Source organism: Aphelocoma coerulescens, chromosome 2 (genome assembly GCF_041296385.1).
Source record: "Aphelocoma coerulescens isolate FSJ_1873_10779 chromosome 2, UR_Acoe_1.0, whole genome shotgun sequence".
Lineage (NCBI taxonomy): Eukaryota > Metazoa > Chordata > Aves > Passeriformes > Corvidae > Aphelocoma > Aphelocoma coerulescens.
Genome location: NC_091015.1, coordinates 58,134,298 through 58,151,255, shown reverse-complemented (window position 1 = coordinate 58,151,255; position 16,958 = coordinate 58,134,298). Strand labels below are relative to the sequence as shown.

General features: G+C 39.9%; 1 protein-coding gene across 6 annotated transcripts in view; it reads left to right on the top strand.

Moving 5' to 3' along the window:
• The window catches only part of ARPP21 (cAMP regulated phosphoprotein 21), a 654,082-nt gene that overhangs the window by 135,010 nt on the left and 502,114 nt on the right, over positions 1 to 16,958 (top strand). For all 6 annotated transcript variants that reach the window (XM_069007670.1, XM_069007667.1, XM_069007674.1 and 3 more), the window contains 2 exons: positions 7,927 to 8,077; positions 8,175 to 8,427. The gene's annotated coding sequence lies outside the window, so the exon portion shown is untranslated. The remainder of the gene's footprint in view (positions 1 to 7,926; positions 8,078 to 8,174; positions 8,428 to 16,958) is intronic.

Here is a 16,958-nt window from a genome sequence, read left to right as displayed (position 1 = left end):
GATTGTAAGCACAGTTGCAGCGCTGCCTCTTTTTTCCTCCTTTCTTCTCTGTGTATGTGCACATGCAGCCTTGCTTTCATTGAATACAGATTTCCTTGATGTTTATGCAGGATACATGTGTTTTTCTGTCAAATCACTTGCAATGGAGCATGCCAAACTTCCCAAAGCAAATACAAGCTGCCTGCTACATATCCACTAGAACATAACACAGAAGCCAAATCTCATCTCAGTCCTTTCCTTGGGAACAATTAATGCTCATTCATCTGAGTCCAACTTTCTAGAGCTCTTGTTACAATGTTCCTACCCAATTATGCTTAAAACACAGTGGTATATGGTGTTTCTATATAAGGAACATACTAATGTGTTTTGTCACCCAACACATGGTAAAAGTGTTTCAGTTCTCAGGAGAAATGGTCTGTGTGTGTGGGAGTTCCAGCCACACAAGTCCAACTGCATATATTTGCTGCAGCATGCTTCACTTTTCTGAAAGTCAAATAAAACCAACTCCAATAGTATCATTTTTTTTTTCTGCTTTAAAGGGAAAAAAGAAAGGACCAAGTCCTGGTAGAGGACTAAGGAAACATTATTAACAGCATGCATGTACTTACTAAAGGGAGAGAAAGTAGAAATTGAGTTAAAGGAGTGAATTGGCCTCTTGCTGACTTCGGCAAGGGAAGACATGCAGACAATCAGTGTGATTGATAAAGCAAGCTTTGTTTATTGGTAATACAAAGGCACTTATATAGTATCAGTATATATGCTTGTCAGTTCTTGATTGGTTTAAACTTATGAAAGCGCATTCTTGTTTCTACATAATTGGGTTAGATAAAAGACTACATTGGCAAGCTTCTACTATTTATGTTTTAACTTGAGAAATCAAAATTCTTCCTCCCTTCTCATGGTCAGTACATCTTATCAGCACAGAACTGTACCTCCTTAAAACTCCCTTTTGGTTCTCAGGCTTGTTTCTCATGCAGGCATTTTCTCATGCAGGCATTTTCTCATGCAGGCCTTTGCTTGTACAGCTCTTTTATTGATCTGTACCTTACAGCTCTATCAATGATCCATGTCCCTGATCCTCTAACAATTCTTCAGCATTGGCCTCCTTGTGTTTTGATACTGTTCACAGGGTGGCACAAGGGAAGATGTGTGTAGTTTTGCCATGGGCTTTGGTGGAGGTGGGTATCTGAGGTAGGCCAATGTAACCAGATTTTCCTGTGTGATGTGCATTGTGAAGCATCACTGTGGGGCGATGATGAAAGAAGTGGCTGGTCCAGGGGGAGCAGCTGCTGGGGGAGGGTTTGTTACTGCTATGCTCTATGCCAGCCTGCTTGCCCATTTGTCAGCTCCTCAGCTTTGTCTTGCTCTATGCAGTTCCCAAAACAGAAGTTAGACAGCAAAGAAAAATGCACATTTATAATAGACAAAGAATTGCAATAAAATCCCCCAATATGTGTTTCCCCGCTCTTTCCAAATGCTGTTAGACTTCCCCTTACCAATATTTCTTGTTTAAAAGAGATGTGTTCTTCAGTGTCCAGACATTAGTGCTGAAGAGATGCAGCCCTTTCTCTCTGTCAGCAACTACTTACTGCTACTCACTGTGATCTAAAAAAGGCCTGCCTAACCTTATGTTGCCCTGTAAAACTCACAAAATTATCAGGAGACTGTTCAACATAGACTGTGCAGTGTGTATGGATCTGGGACAGAACTGTTTTATCATTGTGCTGCTATGAGTGTAGGTCCATGTGCCCTGGCCTTTTCCATAATTACTGTTTAACTATATGGGGGTTTTGTCTTTGAATGGGTGAGTTCAGTGCAACAAAGCAGGTGTAATTATTGGCAAATCAAACCAAAAAGCAACAGAAAGGCTTTAGGAAAGAACACTTGTTTGGTGGGGAGAAATGGGGGAAGAAGGAGACAATGGTGAGCTGTGATGTAGATGATATTCCCAGGGCTTCCTCCCAAGCCATTGTCAGGATTGGTAGTGCTGCCAAGGAGGTCGTTAACTGGTTAAAAAGACTATTGCAGAGGAGGAAAAAAGGGATGGCTGATCCACAGAGGGTATATGAGCCTGTATTTTTAGCAGGGTTAGTTGACAGCACTTCAAACTTCCTGCACCACACCACACACCAGATATGTTCAGAGGTAAGGGGCAGGTTTGCATCCATCTCCATCCTGCTTGGCCACATGGAGGATGCCTCTGTGTTGTGCAGAGCAGTAATTTTGTACTTAGAGCAGGTCCCTGGGTCTGGTAATTGAGAGACTTGAGGCATGGACTCATGAGAACTTCTTAATTCAGATGCAGCTGGAATTTGCTCAGCAGCATGGGTGGCTTTTTGGGGCTGGACCATGTGTAAGGCCTGCTCCTGGACCCCTGTGCCCCTTGCCTGCCCTCACAGAACTGTCTAGAGCTGTTCTGAAATGAGGACTTAGCTCTTCATGGGGAGCAGAGACAGCCAGTGGTAGTTTTTTCAAAGCAAAACAGTCTTTCTAAAGCAAATCAGCATTTCTTGGTCAACTGGCTGAGTGCATTGCTTGGGTAGGGGCTCTGCCTCACAGCATCCTTCTTGGGCAGAGAACAACACATCTGCTCAAGCTTACTTTGTCAAAGCTGGAAAACATTTATCAATGTCTCTCTCACTCACACTTATCCACACCTCTGCCTCACCTTCAGCTATCCTCACAGGACCCCTCTGGCCAGGCTGAGTTCCATGTTGGAAAGCAGTGCTCAGAGAGGCTGTCGCTTCCACATTCTCTTCAGAGATGCTCTTCATCCTTCTCTTCTCAGTTCCAGATGGCTCATTTACCTCCAGTTCAGATGCATGAAGGCAAATGTCCCATTTTTTTTCCATGGGACTTCTTGCCTTTCAACCTCAGGTTTAACCCATTTCCCTTATGGACAAAATGCAGTCTGTTGAATCACACAACTTGAAGATTAAAGTCTTTGAAAATATTCTGACATTCACTATGCTGAAGAAAATTGAGCTTTAAGACCACCTTAGTAATTAATTGTTTTGATCCTGACACTTCAATTTGTAGCAAATATTCCCCTGTCAGAATCATTCCATACCCCTGTTCTTTAAATCCAGCACCTTTCCCAATTTTTTCCATCTGCTGCTTCATTTGTGCATCCCTCCCAGTCTGCCTACAACAATCACTTCAATTTCTAGTCCTCTCCCCATGACAGTCCCTTTAATCAGTGCTTCCTTAGACTTTTGCACAGATCCTTGCATGTCTCCCTGTTACTGCAGTCCTTCCCAAAACACCTCATGGCCCCTTTCCTAACTAGGAATCCCTGTTTCTCCCATATTGCCCTCCTTATGGCCCTACCAATACTGTGAGTCACAAGGTCTTGGCAGTGAGTGTAACTGCCAAGTTACAGTGGGAGATGTGGTTCTGATGTTAAAATGGATCCCTGAGCCAGGGATTTTAGTTTGGTTTAGTTTAGTTTTCCATCAGAAAGAAAAACAATCAGGTGAAAAGAGTGGTTTTGCACTATACTTTTTTTTTTTTGTGATATTAGCGAGTTTAGAAGGGCTAAAGTAAAGGTGCAGACTTTCAGCTTTGAGACAAAGTCATTTTTTTGGAGCATGGATATATAATTTTCATTATTGATAGCTTAAACTAGTTTTGGTTTTGGCATGTTCAAAATAAAACAGAGGTTGAAATATCCACATTTCCTTGCATAATGAAATTTCTTTCATATTTTGAATACTCCTGCTTCCTACTTCTTTTAGAAGCACCCATTTTAGATTGGAGTATTCTGAGATGTACTTTTACATAACTTTTTGTGGTGACTTTCTTCTCACCCAGTCATGGTGCTACCACCCAATTTACTGTTCTGGAACCATAGCTGGAGTGGCACAACCCATGTCTTTGAAAGTTAATTTTGTGTAAAACAACCAGAAATTAAATTAAAATTTTCCCCATTTTATTCTAGAGAAGCCATTTTTGTAAATCTTAAGCCTCCACCCAACTCTCTCAGTTTTCATACATCACAAAATCAGTTCCTCCTCCTCCACCAAATGGTAAAGATTTTCCTTCTGAGACTCCATCAAACTAAAGGACAAAACTGCGGGAAAAAAAGCCCCAACACAAACACTTTCAAATTCCCTATAATTTCAAACCTTGCCTTGATATTTACCAAACTTCTTGGAACAGGAAAAGATAAAAGGCAACAGAAAACAATCCAATAAAATATCTTTCCTGTGTGGGTAGCTAAGGGACTTAAAATCACATCAAGGTTTGATTTATGATAGTAAAGGTGATGAGTCTAAGCAAATTATCTGGATAGGGAATCATTAGGGGACATTCAGAGCTACCAATGGGATCTTCTTCTCCTATGTTTTCTGATAACATTTCAGAAATGCTCAAGAGACTCCAGCAGCTCAAGTGTTGCATCTATTAAAGGATCCAACAGGCTCTGGCTAAATTATTATTTATTATTTTTATTACACTATTGCCTAAATGTCAAATTATTCACAGCTGTTACAGAAAAAGAGGCACAATCTTTTTACGGCATCTTTCCTACATTACAGGAATTTATAGCAGACATTTTCAGTCTCGGCTGCTGCTGAGGTGAAATTCCTGCCGCTTAGATAGCTGGTGTTATACCAAGTTGCATTCCATCACGTTGTGTGTTGTGTCCCTTTACATCCTACTGTGACACATGGTATTAATAAGAACTTCCTTCCACATTCCCTCTCCCAGCTGGTGATGCTATTCCCCTGGGGAGAATGAGCTGCAGATACAAGTGTGTGGTTTAATACATCCAGGCACCTGGTGGTCCCTGGAGGGTTTGGTGAGTAACCCTGGCGAACACTCGCTGGATGCTGTTGTCACTTTGGCCCCTCTCGCAGCACTATGGTCTGCTCCAGGGCAGAGAGGAGGGGAAAGCAAGCAAAGGGCTTGGATTCCAGCTTTAAGTCATGGGGATTGCACTTTCCCTTTATTCCCCAACTTCATACTTCATCACCCATCATGCAGCTCTCAGAGGAAAAGGAATAAAAGGGGATTATACACTTTGGAGAAGAAGCAAGTATATTTAGTTGCTGCTGATCTTGTAACTTTTGTTACTTTGTATGTGGCCAGCCATCCATTCTTGCCAATTACCAATGCGGTGCTTTGACAATAGCAGAATGAGATTCACAGCTACGCAGTCACAGCTTGAGACTTTGCAAATGAACATTCATAGCGTGCTTCTCAGCTTCCTTTTTATGGAAGAAACTGGCACTTGCAATTATATACTTTTTAACAAATACTCCTTCTGCATCTCTAGTTTCCAACTTTGCTTTGTGATCCTAAGGGAGCATTCTTGCACTGCTAAACTTCCCAAAAATAAAATGAGAGAGAGGCAAATTATGTCCTCTCATAAGCAAAAGAAGCTAGCAGAGGCTATCAAATGAAGATATCAGTCATCTGATTCACTCTTTGAAAAATATTGTTAATCTAAAAGTTGTATTATTTCTGGCATCAACAACTGCATCTAATCCAAGAGAAAAGATTTTCTAGCTAAAAGTTTTTATTTCTTGGGGAAAAAAAAAGGGTATGACACATTAAAACACCAAAAACCTCAAGGCAAGGAGAAACAGTTCATTGTCCTTAAATCTGCAGCAGTGCCTGCTAAAAAGGAGGTGATAAGAGACCAGTACTAATGGTCAGCAGGTAGACTTAGAGTACTGCAGGTCACAAGAGGCTAAGGCCAGTGATTCTCTCTGGGCTCTTAAAGTGAAGGTCTCATTTATGTCTCACATCAGTCTTAGAGTAGCCCAGTGCATATTTATTTCAAGTTTTAGCTGAGTGCAAAATGAATTTTAACGGAGTGCTACTTGCTAAATCAGCTGGGGAAAAAAACTGCAACCTCTTAACAGGAGATGCCCGAGGACTTATTTTGTTTTGTTTTCTTTCTGGATTTGACTAGAACAGGGATGAGCAAAACCTTCTTCCGTTGTTTCAGACAACTGCTGTCATGGCTATGTGGCTGCAGGGCACTGTTGTAACTGCTAGACTCTGTCTAGCAGGCTGCTGCTCCCTGAGAGCTCAGTGAGGGTTTCCTAGGGCCATGCGATCAGTCGCATCCCGGAGTCCATTTCGGACAGCCCTGCCATCTGGCTCCGGCAGCCAGCAGCGTTACAATGCAGGGGTGGTAAAGAAGGTAGAGAAGGGTCTCTCATGAAGGTTTGAGATGGCTTTAATCACATCTTGTCCCCTCAATGTTCAAAGGTGGAGAGACAGTGTGGTCTGAGTGTGGGATGGTTTTGTCAGGGGCCCAAGGGTGGTCCCTGGGGGGGGATTGGGGTACAGAACAAATAGGGAGAAACCGAGGGAGTGGCCAGGGCTAAGGCAGGGAACAGGAGGAACATGTGAAATAGGAAAAGCAATGGATTAACAGATCCCCACAGGGCAGGGTGATCTCTATATTTTGGTTGCTTTTTTCTTCCTTTCTTTCCTGTTTCCACAGATTTCATGTTTCTTCCCCTATATCCTCCCAGCAACAGGCTGGGTCCCAGTTACTGCACCCCAGATTCAGTCACAGCCTTGTTGGTGGGGGTTGATCCAATCTCCTTCCCAGGAGAAGCAAATGGATTTATCAGTGATAAATAGATTTCATAGTTAAACTGAAGCAAACCTGGTTCATTTAAGAAAATGGGGTTGTGAGGTAAGAAAAAGTGTTCATGTAGATCCTCATTACTTGAAACCATTCCCTCTGGGAAAAGAGGAAAAGACTGCCTACTTCAATCCCTTCAGCAAGGTCTTCCTTCTTGCTGTCCATCAGGCACTTTCTCTGTGAATCTGCCACAGACATTCTCCTCTTTACAAAGGTAGCTTTGTTTAACCAAATTTTACCCAGACAAAGCACTTTTCGCTTGTAGTTTCCTAGGTGAGACTGGCTGTCCACTACAAATGCAGTGGGATCCTCAGGAAATTGTCAGAGACAGAATTTTCCATTGTATGTTTAGGAAGTCTTGTTTTCCAACAGCCCACTGTTACACTTAGCCATTGTAGCCATGCAGTCAGCAGTTGAACTGCACAGTTTTCATAATTAAAGAGTTGTTTCCATCATGTAAAACCACCTCCTTGTGTCACTGACATCACCAAAAACAAGGTGATAACGTCTGATATGGACATGCCTATCAGAACTGGAGATTATATTCATAGAAATCCATAGAATTTGCTCAATTTAGGATTGTGAAATATCACTGAAGGTACAGTGGTGAGTCACAGCTTGTAAAAGGAGTTGGGAGTACAGGGTAAATAATGAAGTGCTTGAGTTTATCTATCCTTGCTTATGAAGAAACAACTATCATTAGGATTCCATGGATGTGCCAAATTGAAGAAATTCTGGTCATAAATACTCCTCTAAGGAGGAAACATATTAATAATCAGTCCTTTTGAAAACTGAATTAAAATACATCCTTTTCTTAATTTTAAGGCATATTCTGCAGTCCTAATTCACACAAAACTGCTACATCATCATGATTCCCCTTATAATAGACAAGAAACCATAAGTCCTTATTTTATTGTAGTGTTACAATTCTGAATACCTTAGCAGTGTGACTATGAGGTAGGTATGGACAAGTTCTAATTGGGTGGTTAAATGTTAGAGTTGATGTAGTGACTAAATTTGAAGAAATACTATATTCGTATTAAGAATCTCACATTCAGGTTTTAAAATAAAATGTTTCCTTACTTATATTTTTAAAATTTGTTTTGAATATGTTATTCAGCATTTTTTATAATACTTTCCCCCACTTTTTCTGTCACCGAGACTAACAGTAAGAACAGCTTTTAAGATTTTTTACTTTTTATCTCTCTTTCTTTTTAAAATGTTTACTCTTTCCAGCTATGGGATGCAAGTTTTTGAAAGTTAGATTATTAACTGGGTTTTTAAAATTTATTTCTCCTTTTGTTACTCTGTCTTTTCAGTATTGCTGAACTCTCTGATGATTCAGAAGATGGAAAAAAATCATTTCTGTTCACTCAAATGATTATAGTTAAAAAAGAAGAAAATAGAATAAGAAGTCATGAGAATCTTGAAACCCACTGAAACCAGAAGGCTTATTTAATTTTATATAAGGTATCCTGTGGGGAAAAAAAAAAAGAAAAAAGAGAAATTGCTGAAATAGCATTTCTCAGCCAAATCTTGTTCTTGACACAATCTCATTTTTTTACAGGAAAAACTTCCAGATGACAGTTTTCAATCTCAGCAGTTGATAGTTGTAGGAATGACAGAACAGTTGGAGCAGTGAAGCTTTAAGCTATTGTTCTTTTCCTTGGAGTAGCCTTGAAAGAATGCATTCACGCACTTACCAAGGATGAACAGTTTTTTAACAGATGACTAAAATTTAATTTCTTTTTCATCGACATCAATCACCAAGATAAATATCTTGATTCTCAACTGCTTGTAGCCATTTGCAAATATGGAGGGTAAGTACAAAATACCTCTAAACAGTGTAAATGGTTGTAAAAATTCTGTGTTGTCTATTATTTGTGGATATTTTTGCCGAGGTTGCCTAGCTACAAATCTGTGTGATACAGGAGTGCAATGTACAAGAAGTGGACAGCCAAACTCCATACCAGTATTTTGATCACAGTTAATGATATTCATCAGGGAGCTGAGATGAGCCTGTTCTGTTTAAGAATCATGGATTGTAACACACACACACACAGACACACACACACATATATATATATATATCAGTAGCTGCAAACTGCATTTTCTCAGGCAGCATTACATCATCTAAAAAGAAAAATGAAAGCAGCCTTTGCTGGTAAACAGTTAATAGCCATGACAATCAGATTGGATTAAATAATTAAACTGAAATAATGGTATATAAACAGGAAGACACCATCAGTTTGGCAGCTGATAAGATGGGATCCATTTGCTAGTGTTGGGGAAAGGTTTTCATCTTGAAAAACTAACCTTGAGATGAAAGCCAACTAAGCTATAGACTTATGAGGACAGACTTTGGCTCAGCATGTAGCAGCTGAATTCAGTACAATTTGCAGTCCCACAGTCATGATTAGGTTTCCAATACAAAGCATGGGAATTCAAAAGTTTTTGTTTTGGGAGTCTTTTATCTCCAGGAGCCCAAAAGATATAAACCACACATGCCGTGTATTTCTTTGATAAGCCAAGATACCCTGGCTTCAAAAAGTGGCAGATCAATGATGCAGCCTCTGCCAGTGTGCTGGCCCTGCCCTGAAATCAGTGGGCTTTCCTGTGACTGAACCTGGACTGAATTTCTCACGTTTCACACTCCTGCTCTCCTGTGTGCCATGTTGTCTCTTCTTTCAGCCTGTCAGCACAGTCTGTCTGTGTGTGTGGGTAGCTGCCACCACATGATCTGCACTTCCCTTCTCCTATGTGTTTGTAGCCTTAGGGACACTGAAAATGATACCTGATGTCTTGCAAGCCTCTGGGTGCACATGCGTATGTACAAATTTTTATATATATGTGTGTGTATTTGTGTGTGTGCATTTCATAAAATATCACTTGTATTTATGTCAATGCCCAGTTAGACAAAATAAATGGTTAAGTTCTATTCCTCTCTGAAGTCCTTGTTTCAAAAGAAGGCTTACACCACAAGACCTAGGTGCCTAAAAACATAGATGGAAGTCGTCTGGGGTTTAAAATCACCCCAAATGCTGAAATATCAATGGGTATTTTATGTCAGCAGGCTTGTAAATGTCCTGCAACATGCTGATTTGTACCTCTAGATCTGGTCCATAAGTACTGTGATCCTACTCTGTTTGCCATGTGTCAAATCTCGCATCATTCTGTGGTCACACCAGTGTTGACTCAAGGGAGGAGCCTTGCAGGGGCTGAACAGCCTTCACTGCTGAGCAGCTTGGGTGCACATCAGGGCTTGAGGGAGACAAAGTGGGTAAACAAATTGCTACAAGAGAATTGCAGTGAGAAGGACCTAGTCCAGTGCTAGGACCTAGGATGGCTATACTTTTGCACAATATATAAATGAAGGGAAGAAGAGAGATAAGTGTGGTAACTGTTAAGTCTCCTTTTGTTTGGTTTGTTCTAAGGAAAAATGATGTGGACTCTCAGGTCTTGTCCCCTCAGTTTAGCTGTTGAAGCACTCCTTGAGTGCTAAATTTTTATGATTTGGATTTCCTATGGCTGTTAAAATAAATGCTAGCAGAAATACCAGTATGAAAGCCCTAAGAAATTCATCAAACATCTGTATTTAAAATAAGCAGACTATTTCCCTTCTATCTGGATTCCCTCTTTGGATAATGGTTTCCACATACTGAAGTCTAAGTACCACACTGTCTCTTTTGCTGTAAATTCTTTTTTGGATGAGGACCAGTATTTAAAAGTATTTATGTAACTAATGACAGAAATTTGCCATTAGCAAAAGTTGTTTTAGAAGTGCAAAGCTAGTTATCTTAACCTCTAAGTCATAATTAAGCTCTTACTTCAGTTTAAATTGTTTCAAGTATAGAAACCTGGTATCTGACTTGCAGTCTAAGTTATCTACTTTTCAGATCATACTGTAAATTTTCTGGTCTGAAAAAGACTGAAAAGAAAGTCTGGCATGTGTACAGAGGACTGAAACCATTGGTATCAATGGCAGGGAGACACTAAACTGGTCAGAGACATTTAGCAATCTTCTAAGGCATTTATCTCTAATTTTGGAGGATGCAAGCATCTAGAGTTGTCCCTAAGCTGCTTAGACTTGATAGTGGTGACACTGAAACCTCTAAAGGATTTAAAGTAACTGAGGGAAACACTGAGATTTAGCTGACATGAGCTGCTCCCAAAGAAGTCTGCCTCTGTCCTCTTGAGGGAAATGAGGAAGACTCACTTCCCTTGCCTGAAGCTGGTTTTGTAAATACTTCTCTCAGACTCTTAAAGCATTTTAGTTCTTGTGTACTGATGTGTTCTTGATTCCTAATCCAAACCCCTGTGTGGGGTGCTTCTGGAGACCAATACAACTGGTACTGTGAAAGCAAAGCTGCTTCAGAACCAGTGCCAGGACAGGGTCTTGCTTTCACAGATACATTACATTTTATTATTGTGTGAGCAAGAAAAGAGTGCAGCTAAAGCATCACAACTAGCCAATAAAAAAGGAAGCACTCTACAGAAGCATTAGGGTGCATAAAAAATTAACTCCAGGCTCATGTATGCAAAACTTAATTATGTAGGCTTCAAATCTCATCAGAGTCATTGTTTAACTGCTCTTCTCAGAAACTAGGCTAACCTTGAAACCTTTCATATTTATCATTTATTTAAAAAACATTTTAAATGCGGCAAATGTTTAAACCTGAAAGATAATTCAGCTTCTTTGTCCTGGGCCGTTTGGTATGAGGATTTTGTTGTATTGCTGTTTAGACAGATACTGTACAAATACAGATATGAATGAAATAAGACACTTGAGCCCACAATTAAAATCAACATAAACTGGCAGTGCTTTATTAAAGCTCATGGGGGCAGATTTGCCTTAGTAGAAGAGTTTGCTCTTTTCTAGTTTTGAAAATGTGGTTCAACATGGCTGGCATTCTAGTCAGAAAGAAGGGGTTTTCATAAACCAGAAAACCAGCAAGAAGAAGTAAACAGTCATCCACTTCAGGAGTCTATGCTAATTTTTTGGGAATTTTTTTCTTCACCAAAACCCAAAAATATTCCTGGGCACTGGATGCTCAGTGCAGTACAAAGAAACTGTTTTGAGATGTTCTAAATATTTTTAGCATGTTGTCATTCAGTGTCCACACAGATATTTAAGAAGCATAGCTGTTTTAAGGCACAAATAATGAGCTCAAGAAATCCTATATGAAAATCACTATATTTGAGGCTTTGAAGTAATCCAGGATATAATAAAAAATATTTTATTATTTTATTTTATTTTATTTTATTTTATTTTATTTTATTTTATTTTATTTTATTTTATTTTATTTTATTTTATTTTATTTTATTTTATTTTATTTTATTTTATTTTATTTTATTTTTAAAAAGGAGGAGTAATGCTACATCTTCCACTATCAGAAGGATCAACTCATTCCTAATAGTGCTTTGAAAGATAAGAACAGGTATTTTACTTTGTTATCTCCAGCCCTGCCCATGCTTAAATAACATTAGTGTTTGATGGTTGTACTTGCTGTGCAGCAGCATCGTGGTCTGCCAGGGTCTTGGTCCTGCTAGAAACTTCTCTGTCTTGGTCCCTCTTTTCTCACTTGTTCAAGGAAACCTATTTATAATGCGAACATTTAAAATCCAGCTGATCTTCTAATGCTCGGCAGCAAATAACAATGATGGGTGTAGAGCCTGGCATACTTTTTAGCATTGTTGAAGTGCTGCATAAGGGATTTGGCTGCCTGAGTCCCATTAAGGTATATGGGAACCATATGGCCAGATCTTCAAGTACCACTCTAAAAATGTAGGTGATTCTGTCTGCAACAGAGCACAGGATTTTGAAAGTGCTGTTCATTGCTCCTCTCTTTTAACCTGTCTCAGGTTTTATTTTCTGCATTTAACTCATGGAAATTGCTGTAGATAAAGAGTCATCCTGGAGACTAGATTCTAGGTTATATCCTGCTTCCCACTGCTTTAGTTTTCCCACTACTGACTATGTGGACATATCTTCTACTGAAGTTCTTCTAACAACATGTCATTTGGGGCCCTGTAAACACATAGCTTGACTCTGTTCTAAACATTATTTATTAGATGTCTTGGATACATTTACACTCCCCTTGAAGAGTAGAGGCAGGTAAATGTTTATCAACTAAGGATTCTTTCTCATTTGCATGCTGAGAAGCCTCCTGAAATGTAAGCCTCCAGTTTTCCTCTGACTAAATGTATTATTTAAAGTTTTTGTTTCAGAATTGCTAACCAAATTTTAGAAAGGCCTTATCCCTTGTGAGGGACAAAGACAAAATCCCTTGGTTATGGCATGGGATGCTCCTATTATGTTGGAACAAGTTCAGAAAAAAAACCCAGGGAAAATGGAGGACCTGATAAATTTAAATACAGAGTGGATACTTGTTTCAGGTTTTCAGAGCTATAGGGAGACCCCTGCCATACCTGCCCTGGGAGGCCTCTGACACAATACCCATGTGGAGGCCTTTGGCTGAATCTGGATGGCTGCTGTCAGCAGGGAGGGCAGTGGGATCACCAGTGTTCAGCTTTGTGCTAATCCAGTGGAAGTGACAGCTTGAAGGGGCCCAAAAAAAGTTAAAAAGTCTGCAGAGGTGAAGGTGTGTATATCTATACCTATCTCTCTCTCTCATGTTTTTCAAGGTGCATACAGTCTGGCTATCAAAGCATCTCCCAGATGGTTTTGTTTATCCCACTTTTACACTCTCCAGTATTGTACAGACTGACAGAAAAGAACTCTTTTAAATAACCACAGAACAAAAGAAAGAAAAGAAGATGAGAGGAAAGGATAAAAGAGTATAACCAGAGAGGATGACTGGCATGTACTGCACCCAACCCGTTTCTCTTCATTTCTACTTATTTGCTGACTCCACTCATGCGGACTCCATGGAAATTATGTTTGGGATCTATTTGCAGCTGAGAAGGGGAGAGTTTTTCCTACCCAGATAGCTGTGTTTACACTGCACTTGAATATTATAAAGCAACTTCAGAGCTGCATCTGAGGTAGCTGGAACTTGCTTTTCATACTGGAATCTCAAATGGTTGTTGCTGCCTCCTTCATGATCCAGGCACTTTTGTGCAAAAGGTATCTATGAGCTAAGCAAAAATTAGGTGGCACAACTTTCAGAGATCCTTTTTGTGTAATTGTGATTGTATAACTTGTACAATTGTGATTGATCCTTGTAGTAATTCTCTGTATCTGAGAATTACATGGGCATAAACACCTTTGCACTTCTTCAAAATAAGGGCTGGAACTGAATTTTTAACATAAGCTGAAATCTGTATCTGGGTGCATTTTAAAGCTGTGTTTGTAGGTAGCTGCAGGTGCATAACACTGTTGGCAAATAAGTATCAGTGTTCTGTGTACAGATATGACTTTTGCATACATGATTTTACAGCTGACAGGAGAGTCTACCCCACATCTAAGAGATAATTATTAGACAGGCACAAAAGCAGGAAAAAAATTTCTTTGATTGCTCAGAATTCCTTTGAGTGTCTTCTGAACATAATGATAGCCTCACTGGCCTATAAGAACCAAAAACCTGCCAGAGAGACCTCCAGAGACAACACTTACTTCATCCCCTGTCATTCTGAACAATCCTTTATTTTTGTAGTTTCTGGATACAACAGAGACTTCTGTCACTCTTTGCTCCCCTGTCCCACTGTCTGCCTTTTAATTTGCTGTCATCTGTGCCAACCCAGCTAAATTCCTGCTTGACATAGCTGAAACTTGGTTGCAACAGCAGGTTCTCAGAAATGCCCCTGACAATGGACAAATGCCCCAATTCTCTCAGCATCTGTGCTAACCTTGAAACTCTACCTGGTAGGCACAGTGCAATCAAAAACTAATCAGTGAAATCAAGCTGAGATTTGGTCTTGGGAGCTAATAGGAGAAAAAAAAAAGATGACTGTGCAAATATGGTAGGGCTTTCAAGGGGGAAATTGCACAAAGCCATTCTTAATCATCAGTATCTCGAAAGAGTAGTGATAGGAGGACCTGGCAAAGCCTGTCAGCATCTGTGTTAATCCAGTTAATTAGTCGTAAAGGACAAACTCTTCTGGAAGCACCTATGTGACGGGCAGGCTGTCTTCATATTTCATTAGGATGATTGTTTTAAAGGTTGAGGTAAAACGGTGCCTGTGTTCCTTTAGAGCTTTTCCATGTGGGGCATGTCAGAGGGCATGTGGGGCTGGGAGGCAGTGTGGGGCAAAAGCGCGCAGACAACTTCACAAGGAAGCAGCCTGATAGGGAGACAGTAACTTGAGCTACAACCTACACAGTCTGTGTGATTTTCCTCTCCCTCCTTTTCTGCCTTGCTCTTTCAGCAAGGGAAAAAAAAGAAAAAAAAAAAGAAGGAAAAAGGCTGCAATGTATCACAAAGGAACAGACTGGCAGACATCTGCCTCTTGCTTTATTTATTTATTTTTTTTTTTTTTTAAATGAAAGGGTACAGAGCCAACTCTTCACTCCAGAGCCCCCAGTCCCTTAACAAACCAAATGGTGGCTGTTGGCAGGGTATTGACAGCTTGTTAATGAAGGAATTCTTGACAAAATGACAACCTGTGTGGGATGCCGTGTGAAGCTGAATCCTCCCACAAACCAGTACTAAGTAATTAGGTGGTGGTGAAAATAGCAACTAACTACTGTTGCAGAGAAGAGGAAAAGGGGGAGGGGGGAAATCACCTAAATTAATTATAAAAGCAGTTCTCATTTGAATAGCATCCCTCTTCCCCTTCCCTGAGAAGACACAAGAGTTTTCCCTGAACTGCCTGGGTTTCTCTTAGTGGGCCAAAGGGTGCATCTCAAAAGGCTGGGCCTGATGACCGTGAATTCAGTGCTTTTTTCTCTGCAATCGTGATCAGCAAAGCAAGCGCTAATGAAAACCAAACAAAACAGCTGTCCGCTGGGGCTGCCCCTTTTGCTCCCCAAAAGAGCCCTGTCTGGTTCAGCTTACTCTGTTTTTCCCTTGATTTTTGTCTGATTGCTTCAGGCAGGTAGGCCTGTCTGTTGACAACTGCATTAGGTTTTAAACCGCTGAGAGGAGGCTGGGTGAGGAACCAGCCAAAGCAGAGTGCTTGATTTACAAAGCGGGTCTTGCAGAAAGGCACATTTTTAAACGGTGCCTCAGCAACAGCAGCGTCCACATTCATGACCATGGCATCAGTACCAGGAGCTAGAGCATTGGTTAGTAGCAGCTGAAGCAAAATCCACGACTTGTAGTGAAAATAGGTTTCTGGTGGCCATTCAGTTTGGCTCTCTAAGAAGGTACTATTCTCCACCATGTCTTGAACAGCAGCTCATGACAACCTACCTAAGTACTTCAATAACATAGAGCACAGGAGTTTATACAAGAAGGAAAGCAATGTATTCCTCGATAAATGCTGATTTGTTTTCCCTCCCAGAGGCTGAAAACTTTTAGTCAACTGTAATGTGAAACAAGTAATTTAAATTTAAAAAAAGGGGAAAAAGTCAGGGAACTTTGAGTCTTTCTTTTCCCCTAAATGAAAGCCAGAATTTTGAGAAATTCAGCTAAATGTGTTATTTTATGCTCTTAGAGTGTTTGGCCTTTTCCCACCTTTTTTCTTGAAGTGACATTTACTTTCTACAATGGTAGTTTTACATAAGCAGTACAGACTGAAATGAACATTCTATACCTTATAGTTTTAAAATAATGTAAAGAAATTAAGACCTTGCAGACTTTGAAGACACTCAAAGAACTTAGGTATCTACATTTTCAATTCCTCATTACTTTTTTGTCTTGAATGGGCCAAGAAACCTTACTAATTTTCTAGTATCTCCTCTATTACTCAGGTAAGTTTGCTCCCATTTGTGGCTTTTGTAGTCATGCTCTGTTTAAATATTATGAAAGCTACAAATAAATAGCTTCCTGAGGAACCATTCAATGATTCTTGAAATGGACGGGTAATAAAAGATCTATACATCTAATTCTATTAAAAATTTCAGGAAGGAATAGAGATTGACTTAGTTCTGGTTTACTACATGAGGTCAAGAACAGATATAAGAAAGAACTCTTTAAAGGTTAAAGGCTTCACTTTACAGGGAGCTGTGAAGATATCTAATGTTTCAATGACCTGTTGTACCAGTGAGAGGCAAAAGCCAGGTCAGGGATATTTTATTATTTCCAGGTATACTAATAGAGCTATGAAAAAATTATTTTTGCTGCAAGTAGACAATTTTGTTTTCCCTCTATTGTGTGCCTTAACTTACTGATTTTTTTTTTTTTTTTTAATGACTTCTCACCCTGCTCAGTTGTCAAAGAAAGCAAAACAATTTTTGATCTTGGATAATTACACTGCTCAGTAGCATTGGCAAATTAAGGATGGGACA